The sequence below is a fragment of the Furipterus horrens genome, unplaced genomic scaffold, assembly GCF_987537825.1.
Source record: "Furipterus horrens unplaced genomic scaffold, mFurHor1.1.pri manual_scaffold_4, whole genome shotgun sequence".
NCBI classification, from domain to species: Eukaryota; Metazoa; Chordata; class Mammalia; order Chiroptera; family Furipteridae; genus Furipterus; species Furipterus horrens.
The window spans coordinates 204,450,536-204,458,008 of record NW_028327174.1 but is presented as its reverse complement, the minus strand read 5'-3'; the positions used below and the strand labels follow the sequence as shown (position 1 = coordinate 204,458,008).

The following is a 7,473-nucleotide window of genomic DNA, read 5'->3' as shown; positions in this document are numbered from 1 at the left end:
GACCCCCAGAGCAAAGCACAGACAATGGGGGACACCTATCCTTGGGAGGCAGGGGCTGCGGGGCACGGCAGGCTCCCTTTTGGGCCCCTTGTCTCTCAGTGAAGGGGACCTGCACCTGGGGGCCAAGGGGCCATGTCCAGTGCAGCCCCACTTGTCTGTTCCGGGGTTGGGGCTCATGGGGGGAAGAAGCCCAGCCCTGGGGATGCTGACTGTTCCCGTGGGCTCACAGGAGGGCACATGGGCTCCGCTCAAGGTCCCAGAACTGGCCTGGTCTCCAGAGAGTGTGTGGCCCATCTCCAAACTTCTGTGGCCACTGGCAGGTCAGAGCCCAAAGCTGCACAGGGGCATAGCGGTGGCCAGCCACTGGGTCAGCCAGTCCTGGGCAGCCTGGACAGAGGGAGGGACTTGGCAGGGCTGCCTGCAGAAGGCCGATCCCTGCCCGCCCACTCGCCCCCACAGCGGGGTGCTGGCACGGCTTCTATGGGCCCCGGAAGGGCTGTTCCAAACCTGGCAGCTTGAGATCGGCCACGGTGGGAGCATTCATGCCAAGCAGGCCCCCAAGCCCTGCAAAGTGGGGCCCCGTTTACCCGTCAGAGCACCGTCAGCACACCACTGCCTCCCTGAGGCTGCAGGCGCTCAGGCTCTCGTCTGGAGCCTCCTGGAAGGTCCCCGACACCCAGGGAGGGGGTGAAGGCTGGGCCTGACTCCAGGTCTCAGCCCCCTTGGGCTCCACTCCCCATTTACCTATGGGATTCTTCCACACCCCGTCACAGGCGGGAGTGGAGTGCGGCCCTAGACTGGGCTCTGCGGGGACCCATGAATCTGTTGAGGCTCGGACCCCTCTGAATCCAGGTGACTCAGGTTCTGTGGGGACTGCTGCCTCTGGCCCCGTGGGAAGGTGTTCTTGGGGGCGCGGCCACCAGTGCTGGCTCATTGTACCCAACAGCACGAGGAGGGCACAGCTCCTGCCCCTCCCCTGCTCCAACCACAGGGTGCTTGTAAGGCTGTCAATCATAGACACCGTTCTCCTTGGCCTCAGGCCATTAGCTGAGGGGTTGTCACATGACCCAAGCTGACCACTCAAGGCTCTCCCCTAGGATTTTAGCCAGAGAAGAGCCCGGCCCAAGAACCCATTTCCACACCCCATCTGGACTGGATCCCTGAGAACCGGAGCCGCCTGCAGACACACTGCTCCCAAGAGGAAGCTGGTTTGAGAGAAGGGAACTGGCAGGGAGGGAGGGGCAGGTGTGCGGGCAAGTGTCCCCCCGCACCACCCCCCCCCCCGCAGGCCAGGTGGGCAGAGAACGGGCCCTTCTCCCGTGTCTGCTGCGAGGACCTGCCTCCAGCTTGGGGCTGGGCAGCGGGGCTGGCAGCCAGCACGCCTGAGTCCTGGGGACCCCAGAGGCCCCTGACAGAGAACAGCGGCAGACGCCCTCATGCCGGGGCCCACACCCCCCAGTCCGCAGTGTCTCACTTCCCGCCCCCCAGGCCCTGCCGCCTCTGGCTGTCCGGACCCATGTGTCCTGGAGGGCCGCCTGTCATGCACAGAGCCCCCGCATGCCTCACTGGGGGCGCACCCGGACGCACACACGTAATTCACTCCACAGACCTGTACAGAGCACCCACTGGGTGCCAGACACCACTCTGTGGGCTGGGGCTGCAGTGGGGAAGTCAGACTCCTGACTCAAATGTCTGGGAAACAAACAGGAGGAGCCTCCGACCATTTCAGGCAGCGTCATGTATTTGGAAGGAAAAGAAAGCGGAGCCGGGCCGGCCGTGCGTGGTTTCTCTGGCTTGTGTCCCTTCTAGTGGAGAGCCCGCTTTCCTGCCTTGGATGTGGCCTGACTTGGTGGCTCTTCTGATGAGTGGCACATGGCAGAAGTGACTTCCAAGGTGAGGTCTAGAAGGAACAGCGTCTGCGGCATGGTTCCTCCTGGGTGCCCTGCTCTGGTTGCCATGCCCTGTTGTGAGGACTTTCACCAGCGCTGGGACAGGCCACATGCAGAGGGACTCCCCGTCAGGGGCTCTTCCAGTGGCCGGTGCCCCCGGCAGCCGTGAGACAGGGCCAGCTGGGAACCCCAAGGCCATCCAGCCCTGGCCGAGCCCTGGCCGAAGCCTTGACTGTCACCTTGTGAGACACTCTGAGCCTCCCGAGCCAGCTGCTCCAGAGCCTTGACCACAGACACTGGGGGAGACAACAAAGGCTGTCACTGTGAACCGGAAGCTTGGGGGGCACTCGTTACGCAGCCAGAGACACCTAGCTAGTCGCTACAGGGCGCAGCTCCGGAGACTGGCACCGGGAGGTTCAGAGGTGGGGGGGGAGAGCCGTGGGGACGTCTGAGGGAGGCGTGTTGCAGGAAGCGCAGGGTCGGGCAACAGCGGGGCTCTGCGCTCTGGGCCCCCACCCTCACATTCCTGTGGGGGCGTCCGGGTCAGAGTCTGGGCCCCGGAGACAGGTGCGCGAGGCCCCAGGTAGGGTGCGCCTGTCTTCTAGAAAGGCTGGCGGAGGGCCATGCCTGGCCCTGGGGCGCCCCCCCTACAGTGGGTGTGGGGAGCAGGCAAGGGGTGCCCAGGAGGCAGTCAGAAGACCAGGAGGGGACCCTCCAGAGGTGGGTGGTTCCGAGGAGAGGCCCCCAAGGACCCGATGCTGTGCACCGGGATGCCCTCTGTCACTAGCAGGGGAGGACACAGGGCCAGGTGCTGCCGGGGACAGAAGGAGGCTGCTCCCCGCTCTCCCGGGTCTGTGTGCGGGGGGGCGCATTGTCCCCCCCCCCGTTACTTCTCTTGGCCGCTTGTTACCTGTGGGTGCTCACACTGCACAAAAGCAGAATGTCCCCCTGAAACACAAGTCCCCACACTTGGGACGTCCATGGTCCAGTCTGTGGCGTCCTGAAGGGGCCTGGATGGTCGGGGTGAATGCCCCACGCCCTCAGGGCGGGAATCAGGGAGGCTGCCCCTCTGGAGGCCGCTGTGACTCGTCTGCGCTCAGACCCTCAGACCACAGCCATGTCCCCAGGATGTGTATCCGCAACGTCCCGTGTCTCAGCCGGTCTGATTCTCCTGGCCAGGGGCCCCGCACTGAGTCCTTCGTTTTTACCATGAGGCTGCCTGCAAGAATAACTCAGGTGTCAACTTTCAGGTGTATGTGGACGCAGAAAAAGCAGGTGTCCTTTGGGTCACACCTCCAACTTCAGCGCCCTGAGTGTCCGCTCCACCCCGGTAGTCCCGCCCCTCCCTGCTGCGACAGGAGGTCACACACACAGCCCAGGGACAGGAGGCGTCGGCCTAAGGGACCACAGTGTGGCAGCCGCAGACGGGAAGCTCGGAGCAAAGGTGACGAGAGGCGGAACCCCGGCACGATGGAGAAATCAGAAACACGGGGGGGGGGGGGTCGGCCTCGGGCGGAGCGGGGAGCTGCCCGCTCTCATCCTCCCACAGAACAGCCCTGCGGGCAGCGCCGCAGCAGCCACTTGCCCGGGAAGGCGACGTGCAGGCGAGTGCGGCCCCCTCGGAGCAACGGAGCTGGTGCCGGGAGCGGCCCCCGGAGGCACCCCCACGCCAGAATCATTAGAAAAAGCCTCGGAGAACCGTCCTAAATGAGCTCAAGGGAAACACACGCGCAGGCCTGACGGGTCGGGAAAACAGTCTGAACCGAGCGAGAACGCAAGCAAAGGAGCCCGGGGACGCGCGCTGGATGACAGTGTCGCCCGCGCCCACGGCGGGCCTGAGCCGGCAGAAGGAAGAGGAAGCGAGCGCGGGGCAGGGAGGGAGCGGGGTGAGGGGACTCAGCAGGACCGGGGGCCACAACGGCCGACCTGCAGCGCAGCCGCAGCAGAGGAAGGAGGCGCACGAATAACTAACGACGACAATGAGAAGGACGGGAGAGGAGGCCGTGAACAACTGTGTGCCGGCCCCTTCGATCGTCTCAATGAGACGGACAGACCCTCAGAGAAGAATTGCCTGGAATAACTCAGGAAGGCAGAGGCAGCCTCAGGGCCGCTGTGACGGGCGGGGACCGGCCACAGCCACCAGGAGGCTCCCGCGGGAGAAGCCCCGCGCCCTGTGGCTTCACAGGTGAGTCCACCGAACATCTGAAGGAGAATTAACACAAATCCTTCTCAGATTCTTCCAGAAAACGGAAAGGAAGGGAACACGTCCTACTTTGTCCTGGGAGGCCCTCCAGCCTCATACCAACGCCGGACAAAGACGCGACGATAAAATGACACTACAGGCCAGCCTTCCTTACGGGTGTTGATGCAAGTTCCTCTGTAAAATATTAGCAAATCCAATCCAAGACATTAAAAGGATCTCACAGCCCTGGCTGGTGTGGCTCAGTGGGCTTATCCCTGGCCTGTGAACCACGGGGTCGCCGGTTCGATTCCCATCAGGGCACAGGCCTGGGTCGCGGGCCAGGTCCCCAGTTGGGGACGTGAGAGAGGCAGCCACACACTGATGTTTCTCTCCTTTCTTTCTCCCTCCCTTGCCCTCTCTATAAAAGTAAATAAATAAAATCTTTAAAAGGCTCTTACAGCATGACCGGGGTGGACTTATCCCAGATGGTTCTATACAAGGAAGTCAGTCAGCGTAACGCACGGGAGTAGAACAAAGTGGGAAAAACACAATCATTTCAACTGAAATAGCAAAGGCATTTGCCAAAAGCTAACACCCTTCATGGTAGAAACACTCAGAAAATAGGGAGCTTCTTCCACATGACAAACGGTATTTATGAAAAATCCACCGCTAACATCATATTCAATAGTGAACACAGAGCTGTCCCTTTAAGACCAGAAACAAGACAAGGACGTCTTATCTCATCATGGTACTGGGTGCCCGAACCAGAGGAGCCGACGAGGAAAATAAAAGCAGACATTCAAACTGGAAAGGAGGAAGTAACATGTCTCAGTCTGCATGCAGAGCATCCCAAAGAGCCCTCCAGAAAGCTACCAGAGCCGGCGGCCAGCTGCAGGGCCGTCGAGGAACACACAGCATCAGTTAGGTTCGTGGGTGCCTGCGACGGACAACCCCCAAGGGGGTCACGGAGCAGCTCCAGCCCTGACCCGTGGGGCGCAGGGGCCTGAGTGTCATCCCGTAAAGTGAAAGGTCGCCAGTTTGGTTCCCAGTGAGGGCACCGGCCTGGGTTGCGGGCTGGGTCCCTGGTTGGGGGCGTGCAAGAGGCAGCCACTCGGTGTTTCTCTCTCATGTTGCATTTGAAATAGCATCTAAAAGAATAAAATACATAGGAGGGATACGGGCGACATCTCTAACTCTAACAACATCGGCGATGAAAGAAAGGTTAAAGTAACCAGGGGCCCATCTAACCGAGGAGGTGATGTGCGTGTACATTGAAAACTATGAGCCGTCGTGGAGTTGGGAGACTTACATAAGCACAAAGGTGCCCTTTGTTCATGGGTAGGAAGACTAGATTTCAAGACGTCACCACCCCAAAAAGCGACCTACAGGTTCAGAGCAATGCCTACCAAATTCCCACAGCACGCTCTGCAGAAACAGACAAGAGAACAGTTACATTTATGTGGGACTGCAAGGGGCCTGGAATAGACAAAGTGATCTTCAGGGGGAAAAACAAGGGTGGAGGTCACATTTCCCAGGCAGTTTTTTGGGGGGGAGGGCGGCTTCTGGACCTGCAGACATACCTAGGTGTGGCCGGACCACCTGAGCAAATCAGACACACCCTCCGGTGCTGTCCCGAGAGGGCCTGGGGTGAAAGGCAGTGGGTCCACGGTGGGGACTGGTGTCCTGCGTCCAAGCTGGGAGCAGCCGGGGGAGGGGCTGCAAGTCCTTGTCTCTAGACCTGACCCCCACAGAGGCCGTGGGGGCCCGGTGAGGGCAGCTCTCTACTTAGCACAGGACACGTAGTCCTGGGCGCAGGTGCGGGGACAGAGGAACAGGGAGATGGGAACGCGGGAGCGCTGGTGCTTGGGAACACAGAGAGGGGAGGAGGGGGCAATGGGGGTGCGGGGACGGGGACATGGGGACAAGGGCACACAGGGACGGGGACATGGTGGTGGGCACACAGGGACAGGGGCGTGACACAGGGGGGCACATGGGGACGTGGAGACAGAGACGCAGGAACAGGGATGTGGGGTCACGGAGACACAGGGACGAGAACACGAGGCTGTGCACATGGGGACAGGGACACGGGGACATGAGGGACACGGGGCCACAGGGATGGCGACACAAGGACAAGGGCACAGGGACACAGGGACACAGGGACATAGGGATGAAGACACAGGGACAGAGACACGGGGACATGGGGACACAGGGACAGAGACACAGGGACAGGGACACAGGGCCTTGGGGACACAGGGGGGACAGGAGGACATGGGGCCAGGAACAAGGGGCCAGGGACTGTGGGGTGATTGTGGTCTGTCACTGAGTGACCATGGGATGGCCACGCCCATGGGGTGGTGTCACATGATGCGCATTGTCATCATTCTGGTTGCCTCAGTGACAGTCTGGGGACAGTGTGAGGAGCAGCTGAAGGGCAGACTCCAGTGGCAGGACTTCCTACCAGCCCAGCCTGGCTGGGTCCTCGGGTTTTGGAGGCTGCAGCCAGAACCAGCACCGGGCAGGCCGGGCCTGGGCACAGACTGGGGGCCACACTGGCCATGGGCTGCCTTGGGAGTGGGGACAGGTGATGCTGGGGCAGCAGGAGGGGGCTCGTCTCTGGGGGTCTGACCCCTCACCCAGGTCCTGGACTGGATGCTGGAGCAGGGGGAGGTGGCCTCTCTGTTTCCTGGGCACTGGCACTCCCGGGGGGCCTGTCTCCCTGAGGAGCCAGGGAACGGACTGGCCTGGGGGGGGCGGGGAGGGGGCCCCTCCCCCAGCTGTCGGCAGTTACATTCCGCGGCCCAGCCCCTGCCTGCGCTCCAGGACCGTGCCCCACAGCCGCGCAGCCCCTGGCTGCCGCCGGACAAGCGCCTTTCTCCGGGCTGCTTCTCCCGGCACGGGACCCCCCACCCCACCCCGTCTTCAGAGGCTTTCCGCCCTCCCCCGCGGCAGCCTTCCTCCACCCCGGCCCTCGTCCAGGGTCTGCCTGCAGGGGACCTGGCCCAGGACCTCTCTGCGCGGCTGTGAGGATGGGACAGCCAGGTCGCGGGGCCGGTCACTTCTCGCCCAGGCGTGTGTCGGTGACGCGCCCACCTGGCTGGCGCCTGGAGGGAGGAGCGCCGGCTGGGTGACCGGCGGGGAGGCGTGGGGCAGGCCGGGTCCTCTGCAGTGGCCGCTGGAAGACAGGTGGCTGGGCACACGTGCCCTGTCCCCTTGCCAGACCCGCGAGCCCTCCGCCCGCTTCCCGTGTCCCACAGCGACCCTCTCCGCGGCGACAGTGCTGCCAGGAAGCTGCACAACGAGACGGAAGGCACCGTAGCCGCCGGTGGGAGGGCGGGAGAGGGGGCGGGGCCCGCCCCGCGCACGCCCCGCCCCCCGGGCGCCTCGGGAGCGCGCGCGGCCCTG

The 7,473-nt window shown here is 62.9% G+C and overlaps 1 long non-coding RNA gene across 1 annotated transcript; it reads right to left on the bottom strand.

The window, feature by feature from the left end:
* Window positions 1-1,732: 1,732 nt before the first annotated feature.
* Window positions 1,733-5,631, bottom strand: LOC150013970 (uncharacterized). Its single transcript, XR_016510837.1, has 3 exons — window positions 5,381-5,631; window positions 2,800-3,108; window positions 1,733-2,185 (listed from the first exon to the last, which is right to left on the bottom strand). It is a non-coding gene; the product is annotated as an uncharacterized LOC150013970 (long non-coding RNA).
* Window positions 5,632-7,473: the final 1,842 nt, after the last annotated feature.